Genomic DNA, 23,574 nt, shown 5'->3' with positions numbered 1-23,574 from the left:
TCACACTGGACACGCACATGGAATTACGGTCTGGGGTGCAATTTCGTATGACAGCAGGTGTCCTGTCATGGTTATCCCACTGCACCCTGACTGCAAATCTGTACTTCAGTCTGGTGATTCGACCTATTGTGCTGCTATCCATGCACAGAATTCCAGGGAGTGCCTTCCAACAGGATAACGCTCGCCAACAGTCGCTGTTGTAAGCCAACATGCTCTACATTGTGTCGACGTATTGCCTTGGCCTGCTCGACCACCAGATCTGTCTTGAATCGAACGGCAGCTGCAGCATTAGCCGTCCGTGTATTGACCGACCCAGTGCAACAAGCATGGCACTCCATCCCACAAACTGACATCTGGCACATGTACAACACAAGGCATGAATGTTTATATGCTTGCATCCAACATTTTGGTGATCATACTGGTTATAAATGTGGCAACATTTCACATTTTCTATGGCTTTTCTCGCACTTACATCAGAGTGTGATCTTGTAAAGTCAATCAAATATGTTACCTTTACAAACGTACATCAGCAATTTCATGGCTTTGTATTAATTATCTCTTGGTGGCACTATTTCTTCCGCCACTGAGTTTTGTACGAGGGCAGTTCAATAAGTAATGCAACACATTTTTTTCTCGGCCAATGTTGGTTGAAAGAACCGAAAATTTCTTGTGGAATATTTTCAAACATTCCCGCTTCGTCTCGTGTAGTTTCATTGACTTCCGACAGGTGGCAGCGCCGTACAGAGCTGTTAAAATGGCGTCTGTAACGGATGTGCGTTGCAAACAACGGGCAGTGCTCGAGTTCCTTTTGGCGGAAAACCAGGGCATCTCAGATATTCATAGGCGCTTGCAGAATGTCTACGGTGATCTGGCAGTGGACAAAAGCACGGTGAGTCGTTGGGCAAAGCGTGTGTCATCATCGCCGCAAGGTCAAGCAAGACTGTCTGATCTCCCGCGTGCGGGCCGGCCGTGCACAGCTGTGACTCCTGCAATGGCGGAGCGTGCGAACACACTCGTTCGAGATGATCGACGGATCACCATCAAACAACTCAGTGCTCAACTTGACATCTCTGTTGGTAGTGCTGTCACAATTGTTCACCAGTTGGGATATTCAAAGGCTTGTTCCCGCTGGGTCCCTCGTTGTCTAACCGAACACCATAAAGAGCAAAGGAGAACCATCTGTGCGGAATTGCTTGCTCGTCATGTGGCTGAGGGTGACAAATTCTTGTCAAAGATTGTTACAGGCGATGAAACATGGGTTCATCACTTCGAACCTGAAACAAAACGGCAATCAATGGAGTGGCGCCACACCCACTCCCCTACCAAGAAAAAGTTTAAAGCCATACCCTCAGCCGGTAAAGTCATGGTTACAGTCTTCTGGGACGCTGAAGGGGTTATTCTGTTCGATGTCCTTCCCCATGGTCAAACGATCAACTCTGAAGTGTATTGTGCTACTCTTCAGAAATTGAAGAAACGACTTCAGCGTGTTCGTAGGCACAAAAATCTGAACGAACTTCTCCTTCTTCATGACAACGCAAGACCTCACACAAGTCTTCGCACCCGAGAGGAGCTCACAAAACTTCAGTGGACTGTTCTTCCTCATGCACCCTACAGCCCCGATCTCGCACCGTCGGATTTCCATATGTTTGGCCCAATGAAGGACGCAATCCGTGGGAGGCACTACGCGGATGATGAAGAAGTTATTGATGCAGTACGATGTTGGCTCCGACATCGACCAGTGGAATGGTACCGTGCAGGCATACAGGCCCTCATTTCAAGGTGGCGTAAGGCCGTAGCATTCAATGGAGATTACGTTGAAAAATAGTGTTGTGTAGCTAAAAGATTGGGGAATAACCTGGTGTATTTCAATGCTGAATAAAACAGCCCCTGTTTCAGAAAAAAAGTGTTGAATTACTTATTGAACTGCCCTCGTACTAAAACGCGTTTCTTTTTCAACTTTGCCGGCCGGTGTGGCCGTGCGGTTCTAGGCGCTTCAGTCTGGAACCGCGTGGCCGCTACGGTCGCAGGTTCGAATCCTGTCTCGGGAATGGATGTGTGTGATGTCCTTAGGTTAGTTAGGTTTAAGTAGTTCTAAGTTCTAGGGGACTGATGACCATAGATGTTGAGTCCCATAGTGCTCAGAGCCATTTGAGCCATTTTTCAACTTTCATATCAACACCCCAGCTCATCAACTGTGCCGCTTCAATAGAAATTTGGAAACTGTTTCCATTGTAGTTCTGTTAAAGTACTATCAATTAACACTTTGTTCGTTGATATCGCTTCAAATATTTAGAGTTTATTAAATCAAGTTGTAATACAATTACAGAATGCTTAGTCGTCTCGTTACTCCTTTTCGAGTTGTGCCATTACATAGTTTGCATGTTCATTAGTATTGATTTCAGTTGTACGTGAAATAATTTTCAGCCTCTGAGTTTTCGCCATGGCGGCACCCTCATACTACGTACGGACCCCTACTGAGGAGCCGGCCGAAGCGGCCGTGCGGTTAAAGGCGCTGCAGTCTGGAACCGCAAGACCGCTACGGTCGCAGGTTCGAATCCTGCCTCGGGCATGGATGTGTGTGATGTCCTTAGGTTAGTTAGGTTTAACTAGTTCTAAGTTCTAGGGGACTAATGACCTCAGCAGTTGAGTCCCATAGTGCTCAGAGCCATTTGAACCCTACTGAGGAAAACCACTCGCTGTAGCCCTGCAGACTGCCTGGTGTCCGTCTGATAGCCAGCTCACTTTGTTGTCCGTATATTTCTCCAGTATCTGGTACTCTGGTGTCGTATACTTGTCAAACTGACAGTTTCATCCAGCAACGCTTCGCGAGCTACGCTCGCCTGTGGCGGTTCTCACGTCACGGCGACTGTCAAATCAGCACTCGTCTTGTCACGCCTGTCTGTCACCTCACACCTGGGAGACTTGTCTTCGTAACTGAGGATAGCTCGTTAGTCTGCTCTTGGTTTCAGTCTGCCTGTGTGGCCGAGATCTTGAGCATACAGATACTGAAAGTAGTAGACGGGTTTTTCTATTTGGACAATGAAACAATTGATGATGGAGGAGGTAGGGAGGGTATAAGATACAGAAGAAAAAGTTCCTGAAAAAGAGAAATATATTAGCATCGAATTTGCGTATTAGGAAGTCTTTTCTGAAGATATTTCTCTGAGCAGGACCCTTGCATGGAAGTGAAATGCAGACGAAAAACAGTTGTAATATGGCAGAATAAATTAAGGTCAGATTTGCACCTTATATGAGAACTTTATACATCGCAATGGGAAGGTGAAGATGACACCTAACTTAATTCGGTGGTTATGAGAAAATTTGCGCATCATTGTGTAATGCAAAACAGGGATGACCCACAGTCGATGGTAATTAACACACCACTCCTATGTATATAATGCATGTCTATGAGCAGAAGGTCCAACAAGCAGCGAGAGATGTTTTAGCTTGGAATATCAGAGGGGCGGCAGAGGCAAGGCCGCGCTACAGGGGGTACCACAGAAACCACTTAAAGGGGAGGCCCAGGTGCAAGGTCAACGACCGATCAGGTGACTCAGATGGGAAGGGCGAGCATAATGGCCCATCTGATGGAGGACAGGAAAGAAAGCTTTTAAAAACTGTGTTTAGGATTTCCAAAGGGATATGAACAAAACCAGTGACGCACTTTCGATCACGTGTCCAGCGAGTGCTACACATGTGAGGGAGTCAATGCATGCATTTAGGCATCTGGAATGGGCACAAAACGTTCGACTGGAGGAAACGCGCTAGGAAGGAGGAAAAGAGCCGAAGTTCCGACGCAATTTAGTGGTAGGGATCTTGCGATTGATAGAGAGTGTTTCCACAATATAAGAGGAACGCTCCTATTGATCGAAAACAGCTGTGACGTGAAGAACGAAAGAACCCAGGTTCAAAAATGTTCAAATGTGTGTGAAATCGTATGGGACTTTACTGCTAAGGTCATCAAAATGGCTCTGAACATTATGGGACTTAACTTCTGGAGCCATCAGTCCCCCAGAACGTAGAACTACTTAAACCTAACTAACCTAAGGACATCACACACATCCATGGCCGAGGCAGGATTCGAACCTGCGTCTGTAGCGGTCGCGCAGTTCCAGAGTGTAGCGCCTAGAACCGCTCGGCCACTCCGGCCGGCTAAGGTCATCAGTTCCTAAGTTTACACACTACTTAACCTAAATTATCCTAAGGACAAACACACACACCCATGCCTGAGGGAGGACTCGAACCTCCGCTGGGACCAGCCGGAACCCAGGTGGGCAGACAGTTGAGCTATGAGTAAGACAAGACGGAAATTTCAGGGGCACTCTTCTCTGAACTGGTGCAAAGTGCAGAATGAAGCGCATAACGCTCTTGTACGAGGCAGAGAAGAAATTTGGATGAACATTGCGGTCACAGCGGCTGACATACAGCTAGAAATTAGCTGTAGCATCGCTTAGCTCCAACTGTAGAGAAACGAACCAGTCAATTAGTTAATTGTTCTTGTGAGAACTGAGAGGCCATTGTAATATGCACGCTGCTCCAGCCATGCACGTGTATATCACCACATTCTAAGACTAGGGATGAGTACATGTTTTCTCACATAACGAGAAACACAGGGAAAGTTTCTGCTGGGAAACTGAGCAAAGGTTTAATTAGTTTTATAGGGATTTCAGCAGAAGAGAGCGGCCTAGCAGACGACAGGTCATAGCAGCTTAAGGTAAATACCGCGTGCAGAGGCGTAAACTTGTTGGTTCACCAGCTTGCGTCCACTGTAAACTCGAGCGACCTTGGGTAATCTTTTGCTCAATTTGTCACATAACTAACCATCCACCATGGACTTGATTGTCATCCTAAAAATAGTACCGAACTTTTAACCGGAATCGGACGATTTTTGTAGTACTGACCAACATCGTGATGTAAGTGTAGGAAAATTTTTGTAAAGAAACGTCTAGTTAAACTTTAATATTGTCGTGTTTACGATAATTTAACCTTCTGAGAGTTAATATTTGATATTGATGTGTTTAGGATTATTTCACTTTTTGATGTTGATGAGATACGTTATCCTGACAACTGTTGTTTTGCTGTCACATTGAAAACTGTGTAAAAGCGTGTATTTTTGTGCTAATATTGCGATACTAAACACGTCATTTCAACTTACTCAGTTGTCTTCAATCCTAGAATAAGTAAAATAATATTTCACTATACACAGTTCAGACAAGAACAGAATAGAAGCTTTTGAAATGTGGTGCTAAAGAAGAAGCTGAAGGTAGTATAGGTTAACAGAATAGCTAATGAGGAAGTACTGAATCGAGCTGGGGAAAAACGAAATCTATGGTATGACCCGACTAAAAGATGGGATCAGTGTCGAGATGGTTCAAATGGCTCTGAGCACTATGGGACTTAACATCTATGGTCATCAGTCCCCTAGAACTACTTAAACCTAGCTAACCTAAGGACATCACACAACACCCAGTCATCGCGAGGCAGAGAAAATCCCTGACGCCGCCGGGAATCGAACCCGGGAACCCAGCGCGGGAAGCGATAACGCTACCACACGGCCACGAGCTGCGGACCAGTGTCGAGAAATCATCAGTTTGGTAGTTGAGGGAAATGCATCGGGTTGAAACTTGAGAAAGACACCAAGTTTTGAATGCAGTAATCAGGTTCAGATGGATGTAGATTGCCATAGTTATGCAGAGGTGACGAGGTCTACACGGGGTACATTAGCTCGGAGGGCTGCATCAAACCAGTCTTCGAACTGAAGACTACAAAAATAACACAGAAGCTCACGAATTAGTGATACTGGAATTAGTCTCCGATACATACTGTGATTTGCGTTGTGAAGTACAGGTGTTGATGTAAAAAGTATAGGTGTTGATGTAACTGATACCGTTGGACTTGGTGCACAAGTAGCCTTCGCCTCGCCCTTTGAAGTGGCTAACTGAGTAATGAAGTTGATGCAGATGTAAATTACGCTGCTACTCAAATTACATAAGCTATGTTCGTTCCTCAACTCACAGAGAATTGCTGAGTACAGAGGTAGATGCGCTTTCAACCTTACGACAAACCGCTTCCTATCCAACTTCGGAGACATAACCTTTCGCAATGAAAACGTCATCTCTGCTGGTAGAAAGATAACACTGTAGCTCCAAACACCTTATTGTGCAAGACTGTCAGCAGTTTCAGTCCAGGTGTGCTAGAGAACTGCTCCTCCAGGAACGTAGGAGGACAAGTTTCTGTCTAGGAACTACGAACTCGCAGAGAAATTTCTCCGGGAGTTATTGAATTATTCAAATATTCCGACGTGGCATCAGGCAGTCCTCGCTTAACTAATGCTAGGAAGACGACGAAGTAGCTTCGCCAGGCGGCGGTGGAGATGCGCTGCACTTTCTCCAAACGTGAACGGAGACACGAAGAGGGAGACAAGACCGTCTTGACAAGGAGGCAGAGTATTGATGTCGACACGAGCCCCACCCGAACAGTCGATTCCTTGACTTCGCTACCCCCATGATCGCTCTCGTCCGTCGGTTTTACAATAATGTGTTATCTCCTCTGGACACACCATTTTAACAAATATAGTACTTAATATATATTTAAGTAATAAATATTTAAGTATAGTACTTAATAAACAACTTCACGTAAGTTATGTTTACATTAAGTACGTTTAGTTCGAGGATACTATGTTACACAAACAGAAACAAAGACTCCACAGTACAGGTACGAATCTCGTAACTCGTTTCAGTACCTTGGCTATCTGGTCATTTTAATCTGAGTGAGGCGCGCACACTTGTCTGTTGTAATATTGTTGCTAGATTCTCTCTTAGATTGCCAGGTAAAACACGCTCGCAAGTTCGAGGGTAACTTTTTCATGAGGCTCCTAAGCTTGTTGCAATGTTAACTGCAATATTCTCTTTGAGAATATTAAGACAGCAAGCATAAAAATAAAGGGAAGAAAAGGTTATACACACCTCGTGCAGAAACTAGGGGACAGTTATAGGAGCCGAAGGACAAGAAAATTTATTTATTTAATAGTAGGGCTATGGCCCCCGATGGGCAGATCTATCGCCGGGTGCCGGTTTTTCAATTTGACGCCACTTTGGCGACCTGCAGTCGATGAGGACGATAGGATGCTGATGATGATAGCACAACACTCAGTCTCTGGGCAGAGAAAATTCCCCGACCCAGGCGGGAATCGAACCCGGGCCCAGAGCATTGATAATACGACACGCTGACCATTCAGCTACCGGGAGCGGTAGTTGAGAAGAGCGTGAGACGCGGATTTTAGTCTTTCCTCGATGTAATTCATTTTGTATACTGAGCGAGCAGTGAAGGAAATCAAGAAGAAATTTGTGAAATACCATTGAAGTTCGGGGAGGGGTGAAGGAGGGAGGAGAATAATTATAAAACTTTGAAGTGTTACCATAACACAGTAATTCTGTCAGAGATGGCAAGCCATCTGGAAGATCAGTTTATCGGAATTCATAGTGCCTTGAAAAGAGCTTATTAGATGGATATCAACAAAAGTGAAACAAAGGTAGCGGAATATATTTAAATTAAATCAGGAGATACTGAGGAAATTAGATTAGAAAATGAACAGTGAAAGAAGTAGATGAGTTTCGTTCGGAATGGCTCAAATGGGTCTAAGCACTATGGGACTTAACATCTGGTCATCAGTCCCCTAGACTTAGAACTACGTAAACCTAACTAACCTAACGACATCACACACACCCATGCCCGAGGCAGGATTCGAATCTGCGACCGTAGCAGCCACGTGGTTCCGGACTGAAGCGCCTAGCGGCCGTAGCGGCCGGCTTGAGTTTGGAAATTTGGGCAAAAAATGATTCCCGTGGTAGAGGGGGCACAACATTTAGACTGCCAATAGCTTAAATTTATGTAACAGGCAAGTTTTTTTAACATCAAAGAATGATGACTCAAGAGACGATACGGCCGCAAATGCGGAGACGCACTGACATAAGCGATTTTGGCGCAAGGCAGACTACTGTGGCCTGTCCCCCGGGAAAGAGCCTCTTAGAAACGGTGAACCTGGTCGGCAAGCCATGTGCTACCGTCAAGAGCATCTGGAGAAAAGTAGACGACAAGAAACTTCATCACAGAACGTCGAGGGAGAACGCTTCAATGAAAACACTTGCTCGAACGAGCCGTGTTTCTTGTTACATCAGCTCGACCTTCGTTCCTGAATACTCTGTTATCCAGGCGAACGGATGATCAAAAAACACATCGCGCCACGGAAGTACCTCGTGGGGATAGCATTATTGAGACGCCCTGCTTAACCTGCAGGACAGGACAGGTAGTTTAAATTGTGGAAAGGGGCCAAAATAAGCTACTGTCAGTTAACTCGAACATACAGCTTTATTATTTGATCAAACATTACAGAAGCCCACAAGAAATTTTTTTAATACGCAGCTTTAATGTTTGGGACTTAATTACTGGCTGAAAGCCACTTTAATTTAAAAACAGCTGATGGCCAATAACTTAAACGCAAACATAAACAGAAATTTAAGAGGCAAAGCCTTATCTCAGAAGTTCTTTAGTTAGGCTGAAGGCCCAAATAATCAGACACTTCAAGACCAAACAACTTAAATTAAAATTGGCTGAAGGCCTAACACTTAAAACTCCGTAACATTAATTTTCTTAAATACCAACGGCCTTAGGTTGTGCGTGAAATCTTATGGGACTCAACTGCTAAGGTCATCAGTCCGTAAGCTTACACACTACTTAACCTAAATTATCCTAACGACAAACACACACACCCATGCCCGAGGGAGGACTCGAACCTCCGCCGGGACCAGCCGCACGGTCCATGACTTCAGCGCCTGAGACCGCTCGGCCAATTCCGTGCGGCGGCCTTACGTGAAACAGTTTTAATTTAGGCGGAAGGCCTTAAGAGCAAAACAAACTCAAAATCGGCTGAAGGCCCAACACTTAAAATTCAACAACATTAAAATTTTAAAATGCCAAAGGTCTTACGTGAAACAGTTCTTTAAATTAGGCTGTAGGCCTGAAGAATCTTGCACCTTAAGGGCAAAACAACCTTAATTTTTTAAAAAATCGGCTAGAAGCCATGCAAGAACAAACAACAAGAACAAATAAAAAAATGCAGTACGCCCAAGGGCGCTCAGATGTTAGAGGGTCAGCCTGGAATTCAAGCACTAACGCTCGCTTAGGTGAGACAGGCAGTCGGGCCAACCATTCACGATCTGACGACAACCCAACCGACCAGCAGACAACGGACCCACCGACAAGGTAACTTCCACTTCACCCGACCAGGGCACAACAGGGAGTTCAAAGGAACTACGTAGAAGATATTAGCGCCCACAACCAATCATACACGGAACTGTCAAACTACACACCGTGCTGGGCAGCCACAACACGATGAGGGAACTACACTGCCTGAAATTTACGTCAGTGGCCAGGACAGGTAACCGGAACGTTAACGGCCACAAGACGCAAGATTCCGCTGGTGCACTTCAATTCAAATAACCAAATAAAATGAAATTCCACCAGAGGGTGGCTAGAATTTTCAACTTGAAAACCACTTAGTTGCTCGTGGGAATATCCCAACAGCTGACAATGAACTCCAAACGACACAAAGTGAACAGTCTTGAGTTGCTGGTAGATCAAATCAAAACTCAACTTTCTTGTCCAGGGTCGGTGAGCCACGGACCTCGTAGCAATGGGGAACAGCCCCCGCACACTCCGACACCGAAGAGAGACCGCCAGCAGTCCCAGCCAAACTACGTCCCGCGCAGAATTCCTTGCTGCTCCACGCCAGCCGATCGACTACCCAGGCCTGGAAACGGTGAAAGGACCAAATATACGTCGGCCGATGAGACAACCAACCGAACGACCAACCAACGGTCGTCCCGCTCCAATATCCCTCCGTCGGACAGTTCATATGTGTCGCCAGCAGTCGGCGAGCACTGGCTGTCGGCGCCTGACGGCGCTCCGTCCCCCGACTGTACTGCTGGTCCGTCCCAAACTGACTGCCAGACACACGACGACCCGGAAACAATATCGGTCACTCCAGAGATGGTACGACAGTGCACTTATCGACACGAGCTGCTGCCACCGTTCACGGGCAAGTAAGGCAGGAAGTTAGTGACGCCAGCAAATGGAATAAGAAAACGAGGCGGCAGTACCGTAATAGAAGATGACAATAAATTAGATAGACGCGAGCCGTGCATGGCTCAATTATGTTATGGGAGCTTTAATACGGGGTTCCATCGGAATTATGACAGCTGTACAGTACGTAAACTTCATGGCAGACCAACCGCATCCCTCCACCCTCAATGCCTTTCCTGATGGCGATGGCTTCTTCCAGCAGGGTAACTGCCCCTGTCACTAGACTGTAATCGTGCTACAGAGATTTGAGGATCATGATAGTGAACTCATGTTGATGTCTTGGCCGCTAAATTCGCCTGATCTGAACCCAATGAAACAAATGTCGGACGCCATCGACGCTAGCTTCGCGCATGCAAACCAACGTTCCATAATTTAGGACTGCGTGACTTGTCCGCAGACACATGATACCACATATCTCTGGAAATCTACGAAGGAGCTCGAATCCATGCCATTCAGTATTTCTGCAGTATTGCATTTGTTGCGTTCTAAAGGTGAATCAGTACGGTATAAAACAGGTGATCTGCAGTTGCTGGCACATCTGTGTAAACATAAGCGTAGGAATTCTTTCCTGGACGTATTAAGTTGAAGCGAAGCATTGCACGGAGTTAAACTTGGATGACAAATAGTCCAGGCAAGAAGATCGAGCCATGAGAAACCCCATATATGAGGGACTAAAAAGAGTTTCCCTTTGAGGGATGTACTGCACCGTTTACACAACTCAGTACGACTCCGATTCTAGTATACAGCGTGAGTCACCTAACGTTACCGCTGAATATATTTCGTAAACCACATCAAATACTGACGAACCGATTCCACAGACCGAACGTGAGGAGAGGGGCTGGTGTAATTGTTTAATACAAACCATACAAAAATGCACAGAAGTATGTTTTTTAACACAAACCTACGTTTTTTAAAAATGGAACCACGTTAGTTTTGTTAGCACATCTGAACATATAAACAAATACGTAATCAGTGCCGTTTGTTGCATTGTAAAATGTTAATTACATCCGGAGATATTCGGTCTGTGGAATCTATTCGTCAGTATTAGATGTGGTTTACGAAATATATCCAGCGGTAATGTTAGGGGACTCACCCTGTATAAGCACCGACATGTTAGCAACGGATTAGCGTGGCATTAGCGTCTTTTCGACGCGCGTGCGGTAAATGCGACAACATGAACTGCGGCGTCGTTATTACCAAACAGGACCAACGTGCTGTTATCCTTTTTCTTGGTTTCCGGAGGACAAACCCCGGTAGACATCAGTCAGATACTGAAGAATGTGTATGGGACAGTCTGTCGAAAACTGAAGGGGTCATGTTAACGCATGTTCCACAGTACAAACGTCGTAATCCAGAAGTTACGCTAACTGTGAGAGACACTGGAGCATCTGATCCATAGTCCTGATCTCTCCCTATGCAATTTTCACGCCGATGGCCCCTTAAAAGAAGGCCTTGAAAGGTCAGCTATTCCTGATGAGGATGTTCAGCAGGCAGTTACCGACGTTTTTGCGCAGCAGGATACAGTGTTTTACCTTACGAGTATCTTCAACGTGGTACGTCGGTGGGATGATTGCCTGAACGCTCATGGCGATTTTGCCTGATGGCATACCGATGCTGGGCTATACGGCAATGCTACGAAAACTTCTAGAACGCCCCTTATACAACGACACCTGAAACATACTTTTTCTGCGTCGATATTATCCGATTAGGATTTCAGTCCTGAGATAAGGATAATGTTCTTTACTTGCGAGCCTCGCTGAGAAATTCAGACAGCCTTCTGAACTGTCCTTTGGTAGACACTGTGAGGATGACTGAGGAAGGACTATATTCGGCAAATGCAATCGCTACGTAGTACTGGGAGAAATGTTTACTGTACATGGCATTCGAAGTATTTCCCGGTGACACCATCAAAACTTTTCTTGCTATTAACGTCCACGTTTGGACACAAATGTGAGTGTGTTAGGGACAGAGAAGGCTGAACCAAATTGGAAATTTGTGGTAAGGAGTTATGGGACCAAACTGCTGAGGTCATCGGTCCCTAAGCTTACACACTACTTAATCTAACTTACGCTAAGGGCAACACACACACCCATGACCGAGGGAAGACTCGAACCTCCGACGGGGGAAACCGCGCGAACCGTGGCAAGGCGCTTTAGATCGCACGGCTACTCCGCGCGGCTACAGTGTGAGTGAGAAATAAGTTCAGAATTATGTAGTTACAGCGCTGATTGGGTGCGAAGTGTGAACTTTCAACAGAGTTCAAGAGCTGCCTGAATTTGTGAAATAGGGCATCGGTTGCGTACCATCACGGAGGAAAGAAGGCAAATTTAGCAACACCTGGGCGCAGAATGTTATCGCCAAATACGGGTTCCGTGGGCGAATTTGATCATTTCAGCGCAATAGACACAATTTAAATAGATGTTTTCCTCCAGTAACAACATGCTGTCAGTTGCGACGTTCAGAGTCGAGTAAAGGGTGCTTTGACTCAAGCTGGTGTTATTATTCAGTGGCATCTTGGAGCTACTGGATATCTGGTGAAGGTGATAGGCAAAGAGAAGAAGTTGGCGAGACATGACACAAAGGGGATAAACCGTATTCTTTTGGTGGTGGCTACAGTATTTGATTTTGTTGTAACTTTCTGGCATGTTTTGGGTAGTTATTCCAAGGTATCTCCTTTACTAAATATTGTGGACGCTGCAAGAGCGAGGTGAAGGTTAAGCGAAGGTTTTTAGCATTATGTGTTTCCAGAGCATTGCTCATATCCTGGAATTTATCTTTGAATTGTCATGTTGCTACTGGACAGATAGCAGGTACGTCACAGTAGTGATATTTTCTTTGTCTCGCGAGAAAAGTGAGTCTGGCCTCGTTTACCACAAATTATTTCACTAATACTGAATTCTGTGGAGATGAGTGGAGTCCTTCTCTTACGCCGGTGCAGTTACGTCACGTAGTGTGTTGCACGTGTTGGACAGTCCTGGTCGCGCGATGCGAACAATCTTCCGCGCCATCACACTATTGAGAAGAGGAGAAGGGACCGGTACACATTATCATCCAAAACAATTACACAGTAAGCTTACAGAACGAAATTTTGTTCACCTTCTTCAAATCGAACACCGGTTGTATTAGAGCACAATCGATGGTGTAGAACTGCTATCAAGTGATCATGTGACCCTTCATCGTCGACGAAACTCATGGAAGTGAAGAAGGTATCGTGTTTTGACGTGCTTATGGCAACATCGTGAATGAAGTTTCCGTATTTGTTAATGTATCAACATTGACCGAACAACATTTCTACAAGTAATTGTGTAACAATCGTAGCCAATCAGTACTGTGTAGCAGTGAAGGTAGTAAAAAGGATCATTCCTGATTATGACCGGAGAATAATGTCATGGTTTGTCAATGACAGTCTACTTTTAAACTTGACAAGAAGTGCTGCTGTCTAGCGTTGCGGCCTCTGGCTCACAGGGTCCCGGGTTAGATTCCCGGCCGGGTTGGGGATTTTCTCTGCCTGGGGGCTGAGTGTCTGTGTTGTCCTCATCATTTCATCATCATCATTTGTGACAGTTGCTAGATTAGACTGAGTTAAAAATCGGACTGTGTAAAAATTGGGATTTAGTACGGCGCTGATGACCGTGCAGTTGAGTGCTCCACAAACCAAACATCATCATCATCATCATCATAAAAAAAAGGTTCAAATGGCTCTGAGCACTATGGGACTTAACGTCTATGGTCATCAGTCCCCTAGAACTTAGAACTACTTAAACCTAACTAACCTAAGGACAGCACACAACACCCAGCCATCACGAGGCAGAGAAAATCCCTGACCCCGCCGGGAATCGAACCCGGGAACCCGGGCGTGGGAAGCGAGAACGCTACCGCACGACCACGAGATGCGGGCCATCATCATCATCCAGTGCTACTGTCAGTCAATGCCGGCCCATTACAATCAATTTCCGAGCGAACCTCGCGTAGGAAACAGCATTGGAATTAGGTACCACACAAAAGTCAGTTGTTTACAAGCTGCGTGTGTGTTCTAGGGGACAGACAACATAGAAACTGGACAGCAGCTAAGTGTAGGTATCTAGTGTGGTCCCACGAAGGCGATTTTCCCTATTTTCAAATGACGCAAGGCGCCAAATGTAAACCGACGGAGGGAGTAGTTCTGGCCGGTGATGATTCTGTGATGTTTTGGGTGTATTTTTCGTACTGTGATTTGGGCCCACTCCGTAAGGTTACCGCGAATATTAACTAGGATTGTTATTTCAGAATTCACGATGACCAAGTGTTGGCCTTTTTTCTCTTCATGATGATTATGGTGTGGACATCCCACTCTTCCAAGAGTACAACACTCGTGCTCACAGGGGTGCACGCTCACGTTCCTGTTAAGACGATAACACAGGCAGCCAATCGCACAACGGGTGGTCCACTAAGTTACACGATCACAGTTCTACATAAGATGTCTTTGGAACAGCCGCTGGAAGCTGGAAGTCAGTATCCCCACAACTTGGTAGTTCTGCGTGATCTAATCAGAAAAGAGGGTTTTCTGCTGTAAGTGGTGTATCTGAAGCTTTTGGGCGCTCTTTGTCTCAGAATTGTGAGTCCCCGGGCGTCATTTACTACGTGTCCAGTATGCGTACGTTGTGGGAAGCAATAGGTTAACAGTCACTTCCGAAAACGTAAGCCCTCGGAACTTTCAGAGTGAACAACACCGTGATAAACAATGACTCTCTTATAAGGACAGCCACCCTCGTTGGATGAGCATGTCTGTGCCACTTTGAGTTTATACAAAAAAAAAAGAAAGAAAAATTACCTCAATGAGTCTTCTCTGGTAAGGGTCCGGATTGATAAACAGTAAATTATGGGTCGAACTAGGGTTTACGAATTGTCTTTAGATTCTTGATGTGCAAAGGATCCAATGAAATCTGCCATAAAACTGCCCATCTCACAACAGTGTACAGTCAGACTGGATTCATATTATAGACGAAGGTCGTTATAATTAAACTTCCGCTACTTGACAGGGCGCCCGTGAAAAACAAGTGATCGTCGACAACGAAACTTTGTGGAAACATTTGTAAGAATATGCGGAACAGAAATGAAGAATAAACCACTGAAATAAACACATTTTAAATGCCTTATGTAAAGGTAACATTTATTAATTGCGTACCATGTTTACGTTCCAGTTTACAAACGTTGCTCAGTGTCTCAATGTGTACATTCATCTGCGTTCACGACAGCCTGGAACAGCATTAGACATTACTTTACTACTGCTTGAAACTTCTCAAATGGGATGTTGGCTGTCTCCCACGTTTTGCGTATTTTCGAACTCCAGCATGTGTGATTGAGCTTTCTCCGCATAAGTTACGGAATAGCCAAGTGACGACACGAATAATGTGAAGTCGTACTCCATCTTCGATACTCGCACTATTGCTGTTATTTTTATGAAACATCGTTATGAGTAAAGCCCTGTTCACCTTGTCCAGATCCATTTTCACTGTTTACAACCGTAATCCTCACTAGTGCTTGTGTATCAGCACTATGTCGCCAAAAGAGTACCGTCGCCTAACTGCATGTCATGACACTAACACAATTGACACTATAAAGATGGATGCCCGTACGGTAAATATTTTGCTGTCTACATTGTCTAAAATAGCGAAAGTTTAATTATAACCACCTCCCGTATTCTCACCGCTAACTTAACTGACTACTGCAGAAAGTTGTTGAGAAATGAGTCTTCTGTCAGCAGGGAAAACGGTATACTACACTGCATAATTTATAAAGGAATCACACCACGACAAGAAAGTACCGGTTATGAACTGCCCTGATGAATATTTACGAGATGATGTGGAACACTAGCTTCGCGCCAGAGAGCAAACACTCACGTACACACGTCCTCTCTACTGTGCACCAAGAATTACATACTGCTCTCGAGGAAAGTTTTCGCTATCTGAGTAGTCTATCTAGTGAAATGCCGGCAAGGGGTGGTAGAAATCAGTATTGAGAGTTATGTACAAGAGAACTCATGTTGGAATTAATGTACAGAAATCCCGCAACCGGTATTTACTCTTATACATTACCCCGTGGTGACAGGTTCGCTTTCTTGAACACGAAAACAAGTATCTCTAGTTACCCAAGCAGATCCAACATCAGCTTTCTCACCGTATGAAACATCGACCTAATGCGCAACCGTAATTTTATCATAAAAAATTACAAGAAAATGATTACCGGTTTACCAAGCCTAGCAAGAAGATCTGTATCCAATGAGTTGTGACTCCCGGATAAAGTCTTCCTTTGTGCCCTAATTCCGTCACGGCTTTTTGTTAAATTATTTCCCACTGGAGTTCTCACTTAAATCAATATTTGATTACGTTTGTGGATCAACTCGTTATTTCCTACTGTGGGGAAACTTGTGGAGACGTTATAATGTTTATAATGTGAACATCGTGGTATAAATACGTACCTCATTTTCGGAGCTGATTTTGTGATTTAAATAACCCTTTAATATTGTAGTTTGTTTTCTACTTGTACTACCGTACGAATAAAATAGTTTTCTTCGACAGAAGCATATCACTGCTGTGTGAGAGCGTGTAGAGCGTGTCTTGATCTACCATCACTTCCGATGGCTCGGACTTCCCGCTGAGTAGCTACGCCAATGACCAGAGACGTGGCTGCAGTATCTTTTTATACAGGAATAACCAATGAAATATTCAATAGAAAAATTTGTTTGCTAAAAAAAAATTCTTGAGTTTTTTTTCTTTCTACATACACCCATACTCTGCAAACTACTGTAAAATGCATGACAGATGTTATTTCCCACTGTGCCACTTGTTAAAGCTTCTTCTTCCATTCACATATGAAACGAGGGAAGAATGACTGTTTAAATACCTTCTTGCACGTTATAGTTAGTCTAATCTCCTCTTTGTGTTGCCTATGTGTATGATAAATAGCGGATTACAATATATCGCTAGAGTCCCCACTGGTTCTTGAAACTTTGCAAGTAGGATTATGGCGGTATTGTTGCCGTCTTTCTTCAGGCGTTTCACAAATCAGGATTTTCAACATTTCCGTCACGATCTCCGAACAAAATTTGAGCATTCATGCTGTCCTTCTTTGAATACATTCAGTATGCATCATTAGTCGTATTGGGATGTTGTTGCTGTGGTCTTCAGTCCAGAGACTGGTTTGATGCAGCTGTCCATGTTACTCTATCCTGTGCAAGCTTCTTCATCTCCGAATCTGCTTATTGTATTCATCTCTTTGACTCCCTCTACTATTTTTACCCTCCACGCTGCCCTCCAATGCTAAAATCGTGATCCCTTGATGCCTCAGAACATGTCCTACCAATCGATCCCTTCTTCTAGTCAATTTGTGCCACAATTTCTCTTCTCCCCAATTCTATTCAATACCCCCTCATTAGTTATGTGATCTACCCCTCTAATCTTCAACATTCTTCTGTAGCACCACATTTCGAAAGCTTCTATTCTCTTCTTCTCCAAACTATTTATCGTCCATGTTTCACTTCCATATATGGCTACACTCCACATAAATACTTTCAGAAATGACTTCCTGACACTTAAATCTATACTCGACGTTAACAAATTTTTCTTCTTCAGAAACGCTTTCCTTGCCATTGCCAATCTACATTTTATATCCTCTCTACTTCGACCATCATTAGTTATTTTGCTCCCAAAATAGCAAAACTAACTGACTACTTTAAGTGTCTCATTTCCTAATCTAATTCCCTCAGAATCACTCGAATTAACTGGACTACATTCCATTATCTTCGTTTTGCTTTTTTTATGCTCATTTAATATCCTCCTTTCAAGACACTGCCCATTCCATTCACCTGCTCTTCCAGGTCCTTTGCTGTCTCTAACAGAATTACAATGTCATCAGCAAACCTCAAAGTTTCTATTTCCATGGATTTTAATTCCTAACCCAAATTTTTATTTTGTTTTCTTTACTACTTGCTCAATATACAGATTGAAAAACATCGGGGATAGGGTACATCACTGTCTCACTCTCTTCCCAACCACTGCTTCTCTTTCATGCCCCTCGACTCTTATAACTGTCATCTGGTTTCTGTACAAATTGTAAATAGCCTTTCGCTTCCTGTATTTTACCCCTGTCTCTTCAGAATTTGAAAGAGAGCATTCCAGTCAACATTGTCAAATCTTTCTCTAAGTCTACAAATGCTAGAAACGTAGGTTTGCCTTTCCTTAATCTATCTTCTAAGATAAGTCGCAGGATCAGTATTGCCTCACGTGCTCCAGCATTTCTACGGAATCCAAACTGACCTTCCCCGAGGTCAGCTTCTACCAGTTTTTCCACTCGTCCGTAAAGAATTCGCGTTAGTGTTTTGCAGCCGTGACTTATTAAACTCATAGTTCGCTAATTTTCACGTCTGTCAACACCTGCTGTCTTTGAGGTTTCCCATAAACTTAAGCAACACTCGAAGATGGTTTTCAAAAAGTCCCATTGAACTTTGACTGCATTGAGCTGTAGCTATCCACCTGATTTACCTACGACTAACGGTATGTTATCATTCTATTTCATATCCTATGACACCCATGTAGCTATTGGTAATGGCTGACTAACTTCACTTGGGTGTAGTGGAAACAGTAGAAAGTTACTGCCCAAGGTGGACAGAACGGCGTTTGGTGACACTGCGGTAACACGGTGCTGAAAGGAAAATACAGGGGGTGAGTCAGCTGTCTCTACTGCTGGGTTTTACGCAGCCCACGCCGGCCGGAGTGGCTGGGCGGTTCTAGGCCCAACAGTCCGGAACCGCGGGACCGCTACGGTCGCAGGTTCGAATCCTGCCTCGGGCATGGATGTGTGTGATGTCCTTAGGTTAGTTGGGTTTAAGTAGTTCTAAGTTTGTAGTCAGGGTGCATGGGAGAACCACAAGAGTGCTCCTGCTGTCATACGTAATCGCATCCCAGACCATGACTCTAGGTGTAGATCCAGCGTGTCTAGCACGCAGACATGTTGGTTGCTGGCCCTCAAAAATGGATCAAATGGCTCTGAGCACTATGCGACTTAACTGCTGAGGTCATCAGTCGCGTAGAACTTAGAACTAATTAAACCTAACTAACCTAAGGACATCACACACATCCATGCCCGAGACAGGATTGGAACCTGCGACCGTAGCGGTCGCTCGGTTCCAGACTGTAGCGCCTAGAACCTCACGGCCACTCCTGCCGGCTAAGTAGTTCTGCGCTTAGGGGACTGATTATCTCAGATGTTAAGTCCCATAGTGCTTAGAGCCATTTGAACCATAATTTTGTAAATTTTTTGTTTTCATTTTGTTATCAGGTTACTACGGGTTTGTTTATTGATTGTCATTTTTTATTTCTAGTTCACTGCTGCTTTTTGAGTTTACATACTGTCATTTTGTCATTTGGATATGGTGAGTGGAGGTTTGAACGCTAGAAAATGGAGTGCCAAGTGGAGCAATCAGAATATTTCCTACATTTTCTACTGTTTGGGTTCAATAGAGGTGTGACAGCAGCAAAGGCAGCCAGAAACATTTGCACCGTGCCCGGGAATAATGCTATTGTAAAGAACACGGCAAGAAAATTCTTTTCTCGTTTTAAAGAAGATATTTTTTATGTTAGCGACACTCCACATTCAAGAAGAAATTCGGGGTTTGATGAAGATCATTTCGGTACGAGGGCTATCCACAAAGTACATTACGTTTTGGAATTAAAAATAAATAAAGTATTGGAAATTTTTTTATTATATGCAGATGAAAGCCACACTTAAATACTACTTTTCTACATAGTTGCCATTTAAATTAAGGCACTTATCGTAGCGATGGATGAGCTTGGAAATTCCTTCGTCGTAAAATTAGGCCTCCTGCGCCTTCAACCACGTGGTTACCTCTTCTTTTGGGACAGAAAAGGTGTGATTTTTGTGGATTTCCTGGAAAGAGGCACTACAATAAACTCTCAAAGGTATTACCAAACTCTGCACAACCTCAGAAGAGCTATAAAAAACAAGCGCAGGGGAAAGTTGGGATCAAAGATCTTGCTGATTCACGACAACTCCCGGGCCCACACGGCAAATGCCACTCGTGAAGTTCTCGAATCTTTTAAGTGGGAGTTGTTTCCTCATCCGCCGTACAGCCCCGACCTGGCACCGAGCGACTTCCACTTATTCCCAGCAATGAAGAAGTGGTTGGCTATGCAGCGTTTTGATGGCGACGCACAGCTTCAAGAAGGCGCAGGCGGCCGAATTTTACGACGAAGGAATTTCCAAGCTCGTCCATCGCTACGATAAGTGCCTTAATTTAAATGGCAACTCTGTAGCAAAGTAGTATTTAAGTGTGGCTTTCATCTGTATATAATTAAAAAAAATTCCAGTACTTTATTTATTTTTAATTCCAAAACGTAATGTACTTTGTGGATAGCCCTCGTACATTAACGATCTACGTCACTGTACTCGAGAGTTGGCCAATGTGGTGAACTGTGATCATTCCATCGCTGCGTTACATTTGGCTGGGGAAAGTTAAAAGCTGAGTTCATGGGTACCGCATGGTCTAAGCCAAAATCACGAAAATTAGCGGGTGGCCATGTGTGCATGTCTGCTCGCTCGTCATCAATTGGCTCGTGAATAAAACCGACCATTCCTATGCTATATCGTTACTGGTAACGACAAATGGCGTTTTTATGCTAACGTAAGGAAAAGAAAGGAGTGGTTGAGCCCAAAAAAAGCAGCAACTCCTCGTAAAAGGACCTCCGCGCATCCTTAAAAGACAATTTTATAAATCTGGTCCAAAAGCGACGGTGTCGTAACTACGAATTGCTTCCCCGAGATGTAACCATCGCTGTTGACATTTATTGTCAACAAGTGAGACGTCATGCAGACGCAGTCCAAGGACAACGACCAGGACGACTGCGTTATGTGACGCTACTTCACGATAACGCCCGCCAGCGTTCCGCTAGACTGACAAAAAACACTATACAGGAGTCTTGCGACCTCAGATTTTCACGTTCCCAGCGCTCTACTGGAAACCTTCAAAGAACTTCCTTTCCGGATTAAACTGCGCTTCGATTATGATTCGACGAGTTCTCTGCCTCAAAACCATATCATCTCTACAGTCGGAATCGAAAAGGTACCCCAGCGTTGGCAGACTATTGTAAACACTGAAGGAGAATATGCAGGATGTCTCAAAAAGACTCATCTCATAACTGTTATGTTAGCCGGCCGCGGTGGTCTAGCGGTTCTAGGCGCGCAGTCCGGAACCGCGTGACTGCTACGGTCGCAGGTTCGAATCCTGCCTCGGGCATGGATGTGTGTGATGTCCTTAGGTTAGTTAGGTTTAAGTAGTTCTAAGTTCTAGGGGACTGATGACCACAGTAGTCAAGTCCCATAGTGCTCAGAGCCATTTGAACCATTTGAACTGTTATGTTATTTTAAATATGCGCGTAAACAATGTACTTTTGGAATGGGCAAACTCTCGAGTTTTACATGGTTCCCGCTAGGTAGCAGCAGTGTGCGCCCACTTCATTTCTAGAAAAATGGTGTCGTGACAACAGGAAGCATTTTTTGTTCTATGTTTTGCGCAATGCGGGTCAGTAATAACTGTTTAGCCTAACTTTCGTACTAGGTGTGATGTGGATCCTCCTACAGTGAAGAATTCCGAGAAATAGGTTGTTTGTGTAAAGGCAACTCGCCGGGGCGTCCCAGAGTGTCTGACACGGACATCGAACGCATCCGCCATAGATTCACAAGGAGTAGCAAGAAATCCGTACGCCGTACAGCTCAATATGCCCCCTATGTCCGTCTGGTGTGTGATACGTCGCTGTTTACACACGAACCCGTAAAAAATTCAGCTACTGCTAGCTCTTCGAGAAGGAGACAAACGACAACGCGTGGAGTTCTGTAATTTCGTTCTTGGCAAGACGCAGGATGATAGTTTTCATCCACGTTTACTGTTTAATGACGAGGCAACTTTCCATTAAAATGGAAAGGTGAACTGTCGTAATGGGTCGGAACAACCACATGAAGTTGTACAACATGATAGGGACTTCCCAAAATTTAATGTGTTTTGTGCAGTTTCACGGTAAAAGGTGTATGGTCCATTTTTCTTTGCCGAGAACATTGTTACAGGAAGCACGTATCTCGAAATGTTTGAATACTTTCTTTTCCCACACAAGGAGACTGATTCATTTACCAACAGTATGGGACACCGCAACCCTGGCATCTGCAAGTGCGGGAATTTTTAAACCAAAGAATTACTGAACGACAGATCGGTCGCTCTGGACCAAATGATTCAGCCTTACATTACTGGCCTCCAAGGTCACCTGATCTGACTGTATGTGATTATTTCTTGTGGGGGTTTATAAAAGACTCTGTTTATGTGCCTCCGTTACCAAAAACAATGAATGAACTGAGACATCGCGTAACAGCAGCTATGGAAACTGTAACTCAAGATATGCTCGCTGCAATGTGGGAACAATCTGAATACTGCACTGACATAATGCCGTGCATCTCAAGGAGGGCGTATTGAACACCTATGAAAAGATATGAAAAAAAACTTTTTGAGTTTCCCGCTCATGTTTATTAGTTCCAGGAATATGCAGCGTGGTCCACTGATAGTGACCGGGCCAAATATTTCACGAAATAAGCATCAAACGAAAAAACTACAAAGAACGAAACTCGTCTAGCTTGAAGGTGGAAACCAGATGGCACTATGGTTGGCCCGCTAGATGGCGCTGCCATAGGTCAAGCGGATATCAACCGCGTTTTTTTAAAAATAGGAACCCCATTTTTATTACATATTCGTGTAGTACGTAAAGAAATAGGAATGTTTTAGCTGGACCACTTTTTTCGCTTTGTGATAGATTGTGCTATAATAGACACAAACGTATAAGTACGTGGTATCACGTAACATTCCGCCAGTGCGGACGGAATTTGCTTCGTGATACATTACCCGTGTTAAAATGGACCGTTTACCAACTGCGGAAAAGGTCGATATCGTGTCGATGTATGGCTATTGTGATCAAAATCCCCAACGGGCGTGTGCTATGTATGCTGCTCGGTATCCTGCATGACATCATCCATGTGTCCGGACCGTTCGCCGGATAGTTACGTTATTTAAGGAAACAGGTAGTGTTCAGCCACATGTGAAACGTCAACCACGACCTGCAACAAATGATGATGCCCATGTAGGTGTTTTATCTGCTGTCGCGGCTAATCAGCACATCAGTAGCAGACAAATTGCGCGAGCATCGGGAATCTCAAAAACGGCGGCGTTGAGAACACTACATCAACATCGATTGCACCCGTGCCATATTTCTATGCACCAGGAATTTCATGGCTACGACTTTGAATGTCGTGTACTGTTCTGCCACTGGGCACAAGAGAAATTACGGGACGATGACAGATTTTTTTGCTCGCGTTCTATTTAGCGACGACACGTCATTCACC

Source organism: Schistocerca americana, chromosome 1, assembly GCF_021461395.2.
Source record: "Schistocerca americana isolate TAMUIC-IGC-003095 chromosome 1, iqSchAmer2.1, whole genome shotgun sequence".
In the NCBI taxonomy this organism is placed as follows: domain Eukaryota; kingdom Metazoa; phylum Arthropoda; class Insecta; order Orthoptera; family Acrididae; genus Schistocerca; species Schistocerca americana.
Note: the sequence above shows the minus strand (reverse complement) of the source record.